Raw genomic sequence first — 16377 nt, 5'->3', positions numbered from 1 at the left:
TTTTTAATAAAAGGCGAGCTTTTAAGCCTGAGAAATCACCCCGTAAATGCACACGTTTAATTGCACATGTGTTAATATGTATGCTTACACAGTATTAAAAGATAGTCAACAATTAACGTCATTTACCTTCGTTCCCGCGTTTGACTTGTGCTGTAAATCTCTTCATCGTTTTCAGTTCACGTGATTACGTAGGAGGCGTAATACGTGATGACGTGATACGTGACTCCGCCTCCTCCATTAGAGTATATGGACAAAAAACAGGTTCCAATTATGACCATTACACGTAGAATTTCGAAATGAAACCTGCCTAACTTTTGTAAGTAAGCTGTAAGGAATGAGCCTGCCAAATTTCAGCCTTCTACCTACACGGGAAGTTGGAGAATTAGTGATGAGTGAGTCAGTCAAACAGGTTCCAGTTATGACCATTACGCGTAGAATTTCGAAATAAAACCTGCTTAACTTTTGTAAGTAAGCTGTAAGGAATGAGCCTGCCAAATTTCAGACTTCTACCTACACGGGAAGTTGGAGAATTAGTGATGAGTGAGTCAGTCAGTCAGTCAGTCAGTGAGTCAGTGAGGGCTTTGCCTTTTATTAGTATAGATGTATATATATGTTTATGTGTGTGTGTGTGTGTGTGTGTGTGTGTGTGTGTATTATATATATAAAAGACAGCAACACTCATAACAATGACAACACAATTACATTGACAATCATGTTACGTTATTTTTAAAATGTTTCCTTTTCTTTTTCATAACCTCTTTAACACACTACAGTAATCCCTCCTCCATCGTGGGGGTTGCGTTCCAGAGCCACCCCGCGAAATAAGAAAATCCGCGAAGTAGAAACCATATGTTTATATGGTTATTTTTATATTGTCATGCTTGGGTCACAGATTTGCGCAGAAACACAGGAGGTTGTAGAGAGACAGGAACGTTATTCAAACACTGCAAACAAACATTTGTCTCTTTTTCAAAAGTTTAAACTGTGCTCCATGACAAGACAGAGATGACAGTTCTGTCTCACAATTAAAAGAATGCAAACATATCTTCCTCTTCAAAGGAAACAGAGAGTAAAGCAAACAAATCAATAGGGCTGTTTGGCTTGTAAGTATGCGAAGCACCGCAGCACAAAGCTGTTGAAGGCGGCAGCTCACACCCCCTCCGTCAGGAGCAGAGAGAGAGAGAGACAGAGAGAGACAGAGAAAAACAAAGTCAAAAATCAATACGTGCCCTTTGAGCTTTTAAGTATGCGAAGCACCGTGCAGCATAGTTAAAAGCTGCACACAGAAGGTAGCAACGTGAAGATAATATTTCAGCATTTTTAGACGAGCGTCCGTATCGTCTAGGTGTGCGAACAGCCCCCCTGCTCACACCCTCTACGTCAGGATCACAGATAGTCAGCGCAAGAGAGAGAGAAAGAAAAGTAAGTTGGATAGCTTCTCAGCCATCTGCCAATAGCGTCCCTTGTATGAAATCAACTGGGCAAACCAACTGAGGAAGCATGTACCAGAAATTAAAAGACCCATTGTCCTCAGAAACCCGCGAAGCAGCAAAAAATCCGCGATATATATTTAAATATGCTTACATATAAAATCCACGATGGAGTGAAGTCGCGAAAGGCGAAGCGCGATATAGCGAGGGATTACTGTACTTCTCCGCTGTGAAGCGCGGGTATTTTGCTAGTCTATACTAATAAAAGGCAAAGCCTTCTCTGACTCACTGACTCACTCATCACTAATTCTCCAACTTCTCGTGTAGGTAGAAGGCTGAAATTTGGCAGGCTCATTCCTTACAGGTTACTTACAAAAGTTAAGCAGGTTTCATTTCGAAATTCTATGCGTAACGGCCATAACAGTCGACAACGTCCGCCATGTTAAACTTTCTTATTTATGGCGCCATCTTCACGAAATTTGGTAGGCGGCTTCCCTGCGCTAACCAAAACCGATGTACATACTTATTTTGGTGGTATGACGCCACTGTCGGCCGCCATATTGAACTTTCCAATGGTCTTTGTTACTTATGGGCCCATCTAGATATTTGGTATGCGGGTTCCCAACGCTAACTGAATCCTACTTACGTACATATATACATCCATAGCCTGCAGCTCGGTCGCCGTGTGAGGCGGCATTGCGTCCCCCATCCCCACGCCTCCCACGTAATTGGCTGCCTGCCTATATTGCGTCCCCCATCCCCACGCCTCCCACGTAGTTGGCTGCCTGCCTATATAAGGCCATCCGTCGCTCCGGTCTCTAATGGTACCCCCATTAACATATCTATCGATGTGATCACCATCGATTAAAGAACTGTCACTTACCGAGTGGTTTCCATGCCCGGAGATGGCGCCTGCTTTTTCCATTCTCTGTGTTACATATTGCACGGCCATCAGGCTCACTCTTGATATCCAGAGGAACATTGTGTCTTATGTATTGAATGACTGGGACAGGTTCAAGGTGTGGACTGATGACGGTACAGGAGATAATTATACTACACAGGAGCACTATAACAGTGAAATGCATAAGCCCTTCACATATGGTTCTGCATGTAAGTTGATGGCTGCCGCTGAATTGTTCGGTTGTCGCTTTCAAGTGTACCGAAATGGCCAGATATTTTACACCTTTGGACAACCACCAACGCCTCTTATACATCTTAGATTCACAGGTGACGATCTGAGTAGTGGACACTTTGATGTTTATGAATGTTTCAACTCTCTAAAGCTGGATGCGAAGTTGTCGATGAAACCGGTTGTATGCTTACAACGCTTGACAGATGCCGAATGTCACTTCAACACAACAAGTCCTCCAAATACTAACGTAATTGAAACAAACCATGAAACTCAAACCGATTATGACAGCAGCAATCCAAGCTGTGAAAAAACAGTAAAAAGGAGGCGTGTCAGACGTCGTGGTACATTTTCTGATGCAGCTAGACGGAAACAACTTTGTGACACTGCCGCCAAATACTCGCAGGCAAATCCACAAGTTCATAGAGACTCTGTCGCTAAATATTCGCAGGCAAATCCACAAGTTAATAGAGCTTCTGTTTCTAGGTACGATCCCAATAATGAAAAGTGGCTCATACAAAAACAACAGGTTTGGCTCAAAAAGGCCGAATGTGGATTTGCGTACGACCCAAACATACATTATGAGTCTGACAAAACAGTACACATTGGATCCATGGATGTTCACTGTGAGTATTGTCAAGCTCATACGTGGAAATGCGAGTCTCCTGGTTTGTGCTGTAACGGTGGTAAAGTCTCTCTCACTCCTTTACATAAGCTTGCTTCGCCACTGCGAAGTGAGGGTATTTTGCTAGTCGTTAATATTAGTAGACGCTCAGCCACCTAAGAGACGGAACAATATAGCAGATTTCCCATTCTAACCGTGTATTTATTTTAATCAAAATGTATTACTATGTTATCTTTCAGTCAGGATTTTTTCATTGGTTTGTATTTATTCATGTTTTTGTTTCACTTGTATTGTATGTGTTTATCATTTATTATTTCTGTTATGTCTCTTTAAATTTGCAGTCATTTCTTGTGATTTGTGGGGAGAATAAAGAAAGCAGGGAAACCCTGACATCATTGCTGCTGGGTCGCTGATAAGGATCCAGCAGTGGGTCATTGATTGTTAAAAGAGTTTTGTACGTTTTGCTTTATATTTATTTTTTCTGGCTACTGAATTCTTTGCTTCTGCTTTTGGTTTTTACTTATAGGATTTTATATTGGGACTTTTATGCCTTTTGTCTGATTTATTTTATTATTAACTCCTCAATTTATAAAGACTTCTTTTTGAATTCTCTCTACAGGCCAGAGTTATGGCTTTTGTTTTTGGGGTCAACGTCCTGACACCCAACTACTCTCTTAACCACCGAGGACAGGCCAGTGGCAAGTGCATATGTATTACATTATAAAGATGCAGTTCCATAAAATTTCAATAAATAAATGTTCATAAAACACAAAGTGCATTAAAAAATGAAAAGTAAATATTATAAAAAGTTAAAAACAGATTAAATCCTTATAGCAATATTTCTAAAAAAAAATTCCCTATGACTCTGGCCTCAAAGAAGTATACACATGCACTTGATCCATAAACGGACACTTTCCTGATGAAACCGCAAGGGATGACTTGTTCATCCTCCTTACTTCATTAATGTGCTGTACCTTCTGTGGCCATGCTGACCACAGTTCCTCACTTGGCAACTTCACCCATCTCCACTTTTTTGTGTCAATAGCCCTGATGCTCTTTGCCACAAACTTTTCAAGATGTCTGCAAGGAACCCACTCTGCCACCTCCAATTGGTACCCACAGAGCACAATTTGGTTCCGCTGTCCTCTGCATCCCTACAGTCCTGTTGCAGGTTTGATTCTTCTTCATGCCCAAGAAATCTTCCTACTGCCTCTGGAACTGACTTTGCTGTAGCCTTCACACAATACTCCTTCCAAATCTTTCGAGGAAGCCCCTCTTTCATTACACCACTCTATTTATCTTCGGTGATGCATCCAATGACTCAGTTACCCCCAGTGCAACTAACATGAAGTAGCTTTGCTGATCTTTCAATTACACGTGCCTCTGTACAAGCCTACTCCCCTGTGAGTAGCACCAAGTTAGCTTGTATTTCTTCATGCACTACCTCTATGTGCAGAGAACCACTGTATTTCAAACCGCACTTGCCATTTTTTAAATTGGCTCCATGACATGGAATGTTACACACACCCTTCCTAAGCTAACAGCCCGACACTTAATGAGGCTGGAAGCCAAGGTCCAAGGCGTAGTCCTCACACACCCATATACTTGCATATGTCCACCATTTGCCACCCCTCAAGTACAGTGATATTGAAATGCTGGCACATGTACAGAATTACATGCACACATGGTTTTACAGCAGATACATGCACAAAATGAGACTGTTTATTCTTGCATTTACATACATTATCAAGTATGCAGTGTCTGTGGAAATATGAGAAAGTCACTTTTCAGCACTGTGCTCTGCAGTGTGCTATGTCCACAATGTGCCACTTTGTATGTAATGTTTTCACACAACTTGGAATGCAAAAAACGGGGCCAGCATCAAAATATGTTAAGTGTCTGAAAGCAACAAAGCATTCAGTATGCAAAGTACACAACCAAGACCAATGGCACATTGTCAACAAGACATGCTGCACATATAGAGCCCAGCGCTTGAAGTGAACAGCATGTGCCAAAATGGTGCTGGCTGCATACATTTTATTCCAAGTTGTGTGAAAACATTAGAATGCACAGACACTGCATATCCAAAAATGAAATTTTTTTGTGTTGCATACATCATCAGGTCTGCCATGTCTGTGAAAACTCTGAAAGCAAACTGTATCATTCACTACTAATAGATTACCTCACATGTACTCCTGTTTGTCTGTTATGCTGGAGGTGTACTTTGTATTCCAAGTGTGGGAAAACAAATTCCATTGGAGCACCAACAGACAGTGGACAGATTTATAATCAGTTTCTCATGCTGCTTGCCCTTTACCTACACTTTCCATGAAATATGTAAGTATGGCTTTATTTTCTATAAGCTATGGCCAGCTAATTGAAATCATTTATTTTGCAGATTTTGGCAGCTCACCATAGAATTTTTTCTTAATTGAAACTGTTTACTAACATTTAAATTGAAAACATATACAAGAAATTAATTGATTTTTACATTCACTGAAGTTGTATTAGGCTATCTATGTTTTTTGAAGGTTGGGCAGTAGGGATGCATTAATAGGATGCTGCGCTGATTGGTCATTTGTTAGAAAAAAGGGTTTCTGATGCCACTTGGTGTAGCCTTGGCAGTCATAGTATTGAAAAAATGTTTGGTGGCTCTAGGATAAACAACAATGTCTCTTAAGTCACTTCAAGAGTGCACAATCTGTTCTCTCCCTTCTTCAGTGTTTTACTGGAACCCTTCTTTCAGGCAGAGTTCTGACCATGATGGTATCCACATGTGAACCCCCATTCCTTCATTTCTGTTGTGTTTTCTACCCTGGTTTTGTGACATGAATTATCTCCTTTTCTGACTTCCTAGGCCCTTCAAACATATCTGGTGTCCATACTAAATGAGCGTGGTCAGGTGTACTTTCTGTTCTGTCCTGAAAAAGATGCAGAAAACAATGGCATCAGTCCCTTAAACATGTCTGGGCAGATGTAGCGTGCATTTATTGGTAGTCATCATTTATTTTAAATTGAAAACACACACACAGGCATAAATACATATATCATGTCACGGATTGGGTTCGAAATAAACTAAAACATTAAATTTAATTAAGTTTCAAAAGCAGTTTGTGACTCCCTGAAATTAAAAGAATACAAAGGCATCCTGCTGAGAGCTCCAGAGGGTCTGGGTTGCACAATGCACAAAATGTGGTAGGCATGTCAGGTGGGTAAAGGTGGATGCATCACACAATCAATCATCTATAAAGGTTTATACTACTGTGAGATACAAGATCTGTGCAAAGTCATAGATCCTGCACTTGTTAAACTCTGCTATCTGTGTAAAAGTTTGTTCTCTCTGCAACTGAACCAGCTTTAGCTGATATGTGATTATATACAGTATATATATATATATACTGTATATATATATATATATATATATATATATATATATATATATATATATATTGTGGTGGGCAGCTGGGTCCCATGCCTGGCCGGGACACCCCTTCTACTTATGTTCCGGGGGAACAGCCATGGGCTCCTCAGTACCTCCCCTGGGACGCTTGGTGGCAGCCTCCCTTGTTGACGATGGTGCCTCAGTTTCCCGCAGGGTTCCATGGGAGATGGAGTTCTCCACAACCCTGTGGGGATCTGGTGTGGCTGCCAGGGGGTGCTGCATGAATCCTGGAGCCAACCTGGACACCTCTACAGCCCTGCCCGGAAGTGCAATTAGCAACAGGTGATCAAGCACCTGGAGTACTTCTGGGTAGGCTATACAAAGGGCCAGCATCCACCACTCAGGAGCCAGAATTGGGAGGAAGAGGACGAGGTTGCCTGGGAGGAGTGGTGGTGCCAAGGTGGAGAGTTGTGTTGTTTATATTAAGTGCTTTTGGGACTGTGTTGTGGCTGGGGGATTCACGGGGAAGACGTGTCCTCCAGCTGAAGAAAATAATGTCTGTGTTTGGATTATACACATGCCTTTGTGTCAGTCTGTGCCGGGTCGGGCGCTATATAGCGCCTTTATCACAATATATACATATATATATTAAAAGTATATATAGTAACAATAGATGGCGCTGTCCCAACGCTTAACCCGACACAAACAGATGCCGAAGGCACACTGATCAAAGTACACGTGTTTATTTTATAGTTCACATAGCACAATGCACCATAAAAAACTCACAGTCCTTTTTCCTTCTTTATTCTTTTCCTTTTCCTTTTATTTTCTTTTCTGCCACCTCAACTCCTCTCCCGCAAGCTCTATCCTTTGCCTCCCGACTCTGGCTCCTCAAATGGAGTGAGGGGGCCCCTTTTATAATGATGTGCTCCAGTTGCTTCCTGATGACTATTCTAATGACATTGATGCTTCTTAAGTATAATTAACACTAAAAAAGTATTTGTTAAGGTCTTGCTTTGTATTAGTACCTGACTAATACACAAACATAGGTAGTAGGTGTTACCAGATAATTTTGGTCTGCCAAACAATTTATTAAAGGAACGTTTAAGAAAAACTATGAAAAATCTCTAAATTTAAAACTGATAGTGGAAAACTGGCAGATGACACATCAAATATTCACTTAAGTCTGTAATACAATTCTTGATAACTGAACTAACACAAAATGAAATATTATCACCATGAATCCTACCCTGACTCAAGGGTCAGTGGAGTCCAAGAATAAAATAAATAAATTAAAGATTTTCCCTCTGTTATGCACAGTTTTGCAAGCTGTTGTTCTGCCACTCTGGGGACACAGGAAAAGAAAACTAAAATTTACTTTCAGAGGTAAACCTCTGGGGATTTGTGAATAAAACATTGCCTACGTTTTACTGGATATGAGTCAGAAGCCCAATCCCTTTTCAAATGTGTTATACATTACCACTCTCCTGTTGGGTCCAGAGGGTCACAGCTCTGTGCATGAAGAAAGCAAATCAGTAAAATGATTCTTCCCAACCAAACCACAATTTCTGAAGCTCTTAGAAATGAAACAGAAAACACAGGTTAGAAAGAATGTCTCTCATTCAAGTGGCAATGGAATGTTTTTTTGACTACAACAACATTCTTATTTTAGAAGACTCAATTAACAGTGCACGTGTCTCATGTCTACAGTGTTAGCCGATAACATTAACTATGTTTAATACCAGTTTCTGAAAAGACCTTGGGGTAAAGTATGATAAAATTAAATTGTAAGTTATCAGTTCTGTGAGGTGGTGAATTATTCCCAGTGGCAAGACACATTATGGAGCATTATCAGTGAAAAGACTTAATATACCTCCCAGATTACTCCGCACTTGCGGGTCCTTGTAAGATAAGTCATTGCTCTCTGTTAAAATTGACAAAGAAAATGTCTTTCATTTCAAAAGAATATAAAATACAGTAATATGTTCACAACAGGAAAGAAAAAGGCCACAGCAGTAAAATAACTCATTTAAATAAAAGGATCAAAAATTAAAATATGAGGGTTAGTCTTAGAGTATCTGCTATGTCTTTTTTCACAAATTCGTATTTACAGTATATGACCTAATGTTTGGAGAAGACAGAAGGGATTGAAAGAATACATACTTGTGTGAACATATAACACTAATGAAAAAAGTGAAATTTTGTTGTTAATCACTGTCACACACATGCACTTAGGAGGCAGCCAGCAAGCCCTAATGTGAGTGATATTACAAAGGATAAAGGGTTGATTGAACGTACTAATGCCTCTCTCTCCATCAACAGAACTAAAAAAGACAAACAGTAACTCACCCTCCATACTTCCGGTCACTCAAAATGGCTACCACTCAACAATCCCGTCTCCATATTCCATCGATGATGTCACTTCCAGTTCACCTGAGATGATGTCACTTCGGGTTCCACCATGATGATGTCACTTTTGGGCCCCTCCATGATGACGTCACTTCCAGCACACCCTGATGACATCACTTCCGGCCTGCTATAATAACGTTACTTACGGTCCTCAACGATGATGTCATTTTCCACCCATCTGCATTTGACGTTATTTCCTGTCAATCTCAGTTCCTGACACCATTTTCTATTAAAACCCGATGTATTCAGTTTGCAATATTTTCTTCATTCTGTCCAAGGACATTATACGAGGTCATTCCCCAACTCTTTGTGATAAGAATAACGACTCAGAAAAGTCTCAATTACTTAAAACTAAAAATAGAAATCTTTAAGGGAAGCATATAGCACAATGAAAAAATGCAAAGCCATTGTGGATTTTCCTCATACACCATTGTATAACTGAACTTTATTATCTTCTATAGCGGTGGTTCTGAACCAGGTAGATCTGTCCCACTAGAAGGTCTCAGAAAATATTTGGGAATGCCAGATGACTGCAGATAATTATAAAATTGCAGCAAAGTCTCAAATAATTCATAATCAAGCTGCAGCAGGAGTGGAAAAGTTGATTTTTTAAAAAGTGAATCACTTCATCAATACTGAAAAATATCATTTATACACGTTATGAGCTGAAGAGGTTCCAAGCACCATGTCCTGATAAAACACCAAAATGCCCACTAGATGGACAAAACATCAAACCCCAACTAGTCAAAAAGAGTGCAGCAAAGAACCTTTATAAATAAAAAAATACTTTACAAAATGCTCTGTAATAATCCAGAAGAGCACAAAATGCAAAATAAGCTGACTAAAAGAGGCAATCCAATAGCAACAAAGTTCCAATACACAGTACAAAGTTCTAATACACAGTGGTGATGGGCAGATGGCCTGCCTCTTGGGGAACCACCCACAAAACACAAGGAACGTAACAGAAGACATTTTTAAGAATAGAAACTAAATAATCAACAATGTAAGATAAAAAACAGACATAAAAGAGACATTTAAAACCCAACCAAGAGAGGAAACCTGAGAGAAACATGACAATGCAGCACACAAGGACTGCAATTCTTCTTAAAGACCTCCTTCAATATTGGATTCATAGATTGTAACTGTACAGTACACCCCCAAAATTCATGGGGGTTATGTTCCTAGAGCACCCGTGAATTGTAAAAAAACGCAAATTTTGGATGTGATTAAAAAAATCCCTATTTTTATAGTTTAACCCCTAAATATACCCCCAAAATACTTTAATTTCATTTCAATCTCAGCTCAATACATTACCTAAAAATAAAGAATGTAATGGTAAACCCATATACTGTACTGCTATATCTCCCGCAGTGATAGAATGTAAAATACCGATGTTACCGCTATATGTACTGTAATTCATGCAAGCTCATTTTCATTGCCAGAAGCCTTAGACAGTGCAGGGCATTTCGGCGGCATCTTGGGTCTTTAACCCTTAAACTGCCACATACTTGGGGGTTAATGCATCCCTGGATGCCAAATAGTTTTTTGCTGCACTTTTTAAGTAAACGTCACAATTCACAAAGAAAAAGTGAAGTTTTAATGGAACACATTTTTTCTCATGCAAAGAGCATCACAATTACTGCAACACTGATAATTTTTACACCCTGCTAATGAACTGTAAAAACTACTGGAACAATATGTACAAGGTGCAACTAATGCCATGGATGAAATTCAGTAAATCACCGAGCAACTGCACTTGAACTGGCTGCACTCAAGAACACAGAGGTAAGCGCTAATGCTTGCAGGATGGTCTAGTGCAGTGGCTCAATCCCAGGAAAAGTGAGGCAGCAGTGCTGCAGAGTGTCACACTTGGGTCACAGAATTGCACAGAAACACAGGAGATTGTAGAGACAGAAACTTTATTCAAACACTTCAAACATACATATCTCTTTCAGAAGTAAAACGAGCTCAGTATGCAATTAGTTCTCAATTAAAGAATAGACAAACATCATAGGGGAGTACAACGGGAGCAGAGGATGTCTGGGGAAGGAGAGAGAAACAAAGCAATCAGCCAAAAAGGACAGGTGCTGTTCAGGCTTTTAAGTATGCGTAGCATCGCGCGAGAAGCATATCAGAGCAGCCACAAGTAAGCCCAGCAAGTAAGGGAGCAATGTGACGGTAGTCTATCAGCGTTTATTAAGAGGGTTTTTTGAGGAGCATCCGTGTCTTCTAGGAGTGCGTTCAGCCCCCCTGCTCACAAGGGGCAGTTGTGGCAGTTTAAGGGTTAAGAGGAACAAAACGGAAAATACAAGAACACTCAGTTGGAGATGCATCACAGTCAATTAGCAGCAAGCAGAAATGAATAACACTGTACCGGACCAGTGCCGCTAAGATTCACTCCGTTGAGAAGATGGTGGTTTATTTTTATGGTGGAGATTCCAGGGACACAAATTGCGGAGGATATTTGCAGTTTCTGCTAAAAATTATTAGTCAGGTTCTAAGGAAAAATCCGCGAATGACTGAGGCCGTGAACTCTAAACCGCGACTTTGCGGGAGTCTACTGTATACTGTATGCTTGAGCGAGAATACATTTACACTTGTCATTACATTGCATCTCCAGTGTCCGCTCATGTTAATCTACACAGCACAGTGCACTGCAGCTGCTACACTAGCCTGTAGTTAGAATGGGAATGAGCTGCTCATAAAGATTTGACAAGAAAAAGTGAAAAGAAAGTGATATGCCACACTGCCATAAAGAAATGTAGTTTTACCATGATGTCAAAGATATGACAGTCTCATGATTAAATGCTAGGTCGACTTCACACATGCTGCTGCTGCCGCCACTCCTTTTTACCTTTAAAAAGGCTTATTACCTTTTTAAAGCTCAACAGGCGTCATGGTTGGCTACTGGTCCTCCCTCAGCTTACCTGACTGCAGCCACCCAGCCTCACATCTCTTTTGTCTTTTCCGCAGACTTGATTGCTGTATGTGGATTGAAAACACATCTACATTTCCACTCTACAGTAGTTTAATGTGGCCATCACTGATAACAATGCTTCAGTGCTGCAGCTGAACTCTGAGAATAACGAAGTAGCTTCTGTAATTAGGTTATGAAAAAAAGTTTGCAGTGATTAATTCTCTATTTTACAAATTACTTTTTATTTATTTTCTGCATAATTTACAAATTAATACTTGTGGCAAGTGAACAGCTTTTGTTATCAACAATATCTGTGATGAAAGATTCTTTATTTGGGTAATTACTGGTAATTATGTATCCATAAAAAATGTCAAACTGTTTTATGTTATGATTAAGAAATTCAGGCACTTGAAAAAAAATTTTTCATTTAATAAAAACACAGGCTGTTTTTGAAGTTACATTTTTATTTTGTATTGTAACGGCCGACCCCTTACCCAGCCGGCAGCTACACCTCCAAGACCTGTGGCCTGGATAATTTACTGAGTTTGAATCTAACTATCAAGCCGTACCTCTAACAAATTAAACTTTTTCCCACAATCGACGGTGTAAATATATGCACAACTGAAAAGCAGGTATGTAAAATTAAACTGATTAATTGTATTAAATGAAATAACAAGACAAATGCAAAATAGAAATACTGTATATACATATATAAATATGAATATCCCTCCACCACAGCAACAACGAGACACCACCATATATAAATACAACAAACCCTCTCTTGCCCCTGTAACATATAACAAACAACGAATAACAACAATGAATGATATACGGAATGTCTGATCGTGAATAAGAGTCCGGTTGTAAAAACTGTCCTGAATACGGATGACTGAACTAGAGAAAAGTGAGTTGTTTGATTTTCCCGGCAATTGGAGCAACCTCACTGTGATTCCTCGGCGCGTGGTGGATGACGATCCGACCCCGGGGTCTCTGCAGATGAGGGATGGAAGACAGTCCGGCGGAATGAAAAACAAACTATTGTAAAAGCGCAATGTGAAAAAACAGCAGGTAAGTTGATCAGTGGTTGTGAAAAAATGGTCTCCTTCTTTCTCCTCTCCGTTCTTTTCTGGCTATTCCCTCCTGATTGCTTAAATAGTCCTGTGACGGATGTAATTAATTGATAGTGAACAGGTGTTTTCCAGGTTTGGGGCTGCGGTCTCCTTCCATCATAAAGGGGGACGGCATTCACTGACACACACAAACAGCAAACGGGACGATTGAAACAAGACACACGTAGTACTAACATTTGACAACACTATAACTATGTAGCCCCGCTACAGTATTACTCTTCAAAAAACACATGTATTTATAAATAAACGTAAAAAAGGCTCCTTTGTCTAGACTGCAGCAAAAGTACAAGAGGGTAAATATCATGGCCTGTGTATGGGGGCCCACACATATTCTTTTGGTTCTATGGGGGATCTTGGACGAATAAAGGTTGAATTCTATAGCATGAATTCAAAAAAGCATACACTATTTACTGATGTAATTTTTTACAAACTGGGATGTTTTTAAGTGTGTGTCCAGCTTGATGAAATTCAATACACTCTCTTGTTATGATGTACTGTAACAGTGGTAAATATTAAACAGTTATGCTAGCACATCTGCATTTGTAGTTTACACTTTTCACAAAAGTATGTACAAAAATAAAAAATACAATTTATATTATCTTTAATTTCTTTATCTATGTCACCAACATGAGTTTTCTTGTTGAACTGATGCATTGTGCTTTGTAGGTAAAATGTGAAGTGGAATTGATGTAGAAGACACCGAAATGGAAATCCAGTGCAGTTCTGAAGTGAAAGACCTCAAGATAAATGTACGAAAGACAAAGGTGATGGTTGGCAGCAAAGAGGTATGGAAGAGTTGGGCCACAAAGTTGTTGGGAGAAACTCGATCCAATGCAGTTTGTTGGAAATAAAATATGTTGTGTTGGGTAGGGTAGCTTGCAGGAAGCAATTGCGATGTTTATAGAAGGTGTGTGAGAGATGTGCAGAACGCTGATATAGTAAGTGTAAATTTAGGTATTGGCAATGGAGTTATACTAGAGACATTATGGAAGTTCTGAAAGTCAGATGACAAATTTAGTGCACATGGAGCTGAGAAATGCATTACCTGCATTGTAAGGAAGCGTCACTTACGGCACTACGGCCATGTGGCGCAATTCCCTGAGTGTGATCCAGCTTGTAGGATCCTCATTGTTGGGGACCCAAGTGGCTGGACCAGGCCAAGGGGTCACGCACGTAACACCTATATAGAACACATATAGAAGGTCATTTCTGGAGGGTGGGACTGGACCTCGTGTCTGTCTGGGAGGTTGCCAACTGGGATCCCGAGCTGTTTCGTTGTGTGGTGGGTGGGGCAACACACTGTACCAGTGCATGCTCCCCAACTTGACTTGACTTGACTTGGAGTTGAGAACACAGCAGAGATGGCATTAAAGGGTGAACTTTATAAAAGCTATGTGAGAAGTAGTATGATATATGGGCATGACACATATGAAAATAGTCACATGGAGGTGTAGATTGTCCTGTAGTAAGAGGAAGAGGAATTGCAAGCTAAGAGAAAGACCTGATGTGGAAGCGATGGGTTTTCTGCTGAAGAGAAACAGTCTAATGTGGTTTGGGCACGTGGAGCAAAAGTTGAAGGGTAATTAGGTGAAGTGGTGAACCAAAATGGAGGTGGTGGGATGATGCCAAGAAGTGGGCCAATGAAGATGTGGTTGGAGGTGTGAGATGACATAAAAGGAATGGGTCTCACCCTTAAGGATGCCCAGGACTGTGGAGAAACCAATTAACCTGAGTTACACCCAAAAAATGGCCAATACTATATATTGGTGGTAATGATGAAGCACAGTGTTATATTAAACAGTGCTGAGGAAATCTGATGGTACATAAATTGCCAAACTTTGGTGTCATGGTCAAAACAGCAGTAAGCGTTCAAGTTTCAATTTTCTTTACTCACACTCTTAAAAATAAAGGTGGCAGAGTGCTTCTCCAGACTGATATCTTATAGGGAGTCATCCATATGAAAGCTCAATATATAAACTATATTCATTTAAATCTGTAATAGGTCCCATAAATAGATAATAACACATTTGTGAAATACCAACCGGTTTATCATTTTAAAAGGATAATTGCTGTAAATAATAACAGATTCTCCTGTTTTGTTAGGTAGCCTACTATACATTAACATTTTCTATTTTTTCCATATATTAGGAACCTTTTCAAAGTCCTGAAGAACCAATTTTATATGCCTAGAACATTTACCTGAACAAAATGGTTCTTTGTTACACATTGATTCAAGGAGGAGCTGCATAACCCAATAAAGTGATATTAAAGAACCATTAGGAATGCACTTACCTGATTTATGGTTAGGAAGAATCAAAGTTTACGTCAGCAATAATATATTACTATATATAAGCCTGGAAATGGAGTTTCTATAAATTTGAGAAGGTAAGCAATTACATGCACATGGCACACAAAAATGACAAAGTGGAAGCACCAAAAAAGTTGACAGTTTGTTGTATAATCAACTGTTGTTTGTCAGGGTTATACAAATATGAAGTGTCATAAGTAGGACACTTTTTATGTTCATATTTTGATTGAATCCACCATTATCTGCAGGCATATTTTTTGTTTATTTCAGTTTATGGAAGATGGTGGGTGATTGGAAACTATTCTTGAACCCAGAATAGTGCATAAGAGTTTTAAAAAGTGTTTTTTTTCAACTCAAGTACTGGGAAAATGATACAATGAACAAAGAAACTGAAAGGAAACAGAAATCTCATTTCCTTTCTGGAAATGCCTATGTACTGGGGTAACTAATTTCTATGTGAACAAAATGATACCGTTATTTTACCTGTGCCTTGCTCTGCTGTTCAGCTCTGAGCTGTAGATTTCCCTAGCAGTGAAATCCTTGTCCTGTACACATCACAATTCCAAGTTCAGGCATTTTTTACTATACAGTTGACTTTAAAATTCTGAACTACTTCCAGATATTAACATTATTCTTTGGAAGCTCTGGGGTTATAAAATTGTGTAAACTGGTACCAATGCATATTTAGGCAAATGTGAATGTCTTCATTGGCATGGTCCTAGGTATTCCTGGACCACTGAGCTACAACACCCCTTAAAAATGTGAGGAGGAGTAGTCTACCCATAACAGAAATAATCCCTGCTGTCACCTAATAAGCTGGGGGACTTCCATCCCATTACCTAAAGTTATCCAGTGTACTGTTTGTTTCTCTGTGCTCCTGCAAAAATTGTTTCCTGGGTGCCCATTAAAAGTATTTGCACTGCTTCTCTGTGGTGGCATGCAATCCGTTTTCTGGCATGGTAATAAGTGTCAAATTTTGCTAGGAACTCTTTACTTCTTTCCCTTCACTACCTTTTATATGGCTCTTCTTATGCCAAGAATAATCTA

The sequence above is a fragment of the Erpetoichthys calabaricus genome, chromosome 1, assembly GCF_900747795.2.
Source record: "Erpetoichthys calabaricus chromosome 1, fErpCal1.3, whole genome shotgun sequence".
Classification (NCBI taxonomy): Eukaryota; Metazoa; Chordata; class Cladistia; order Polypteriformes; family Polypteridae; genus Erpetoichthys; species Erpetoichthys calabaricus.
Note: the sequence above shows the minus strand (reverse complement) of the source record.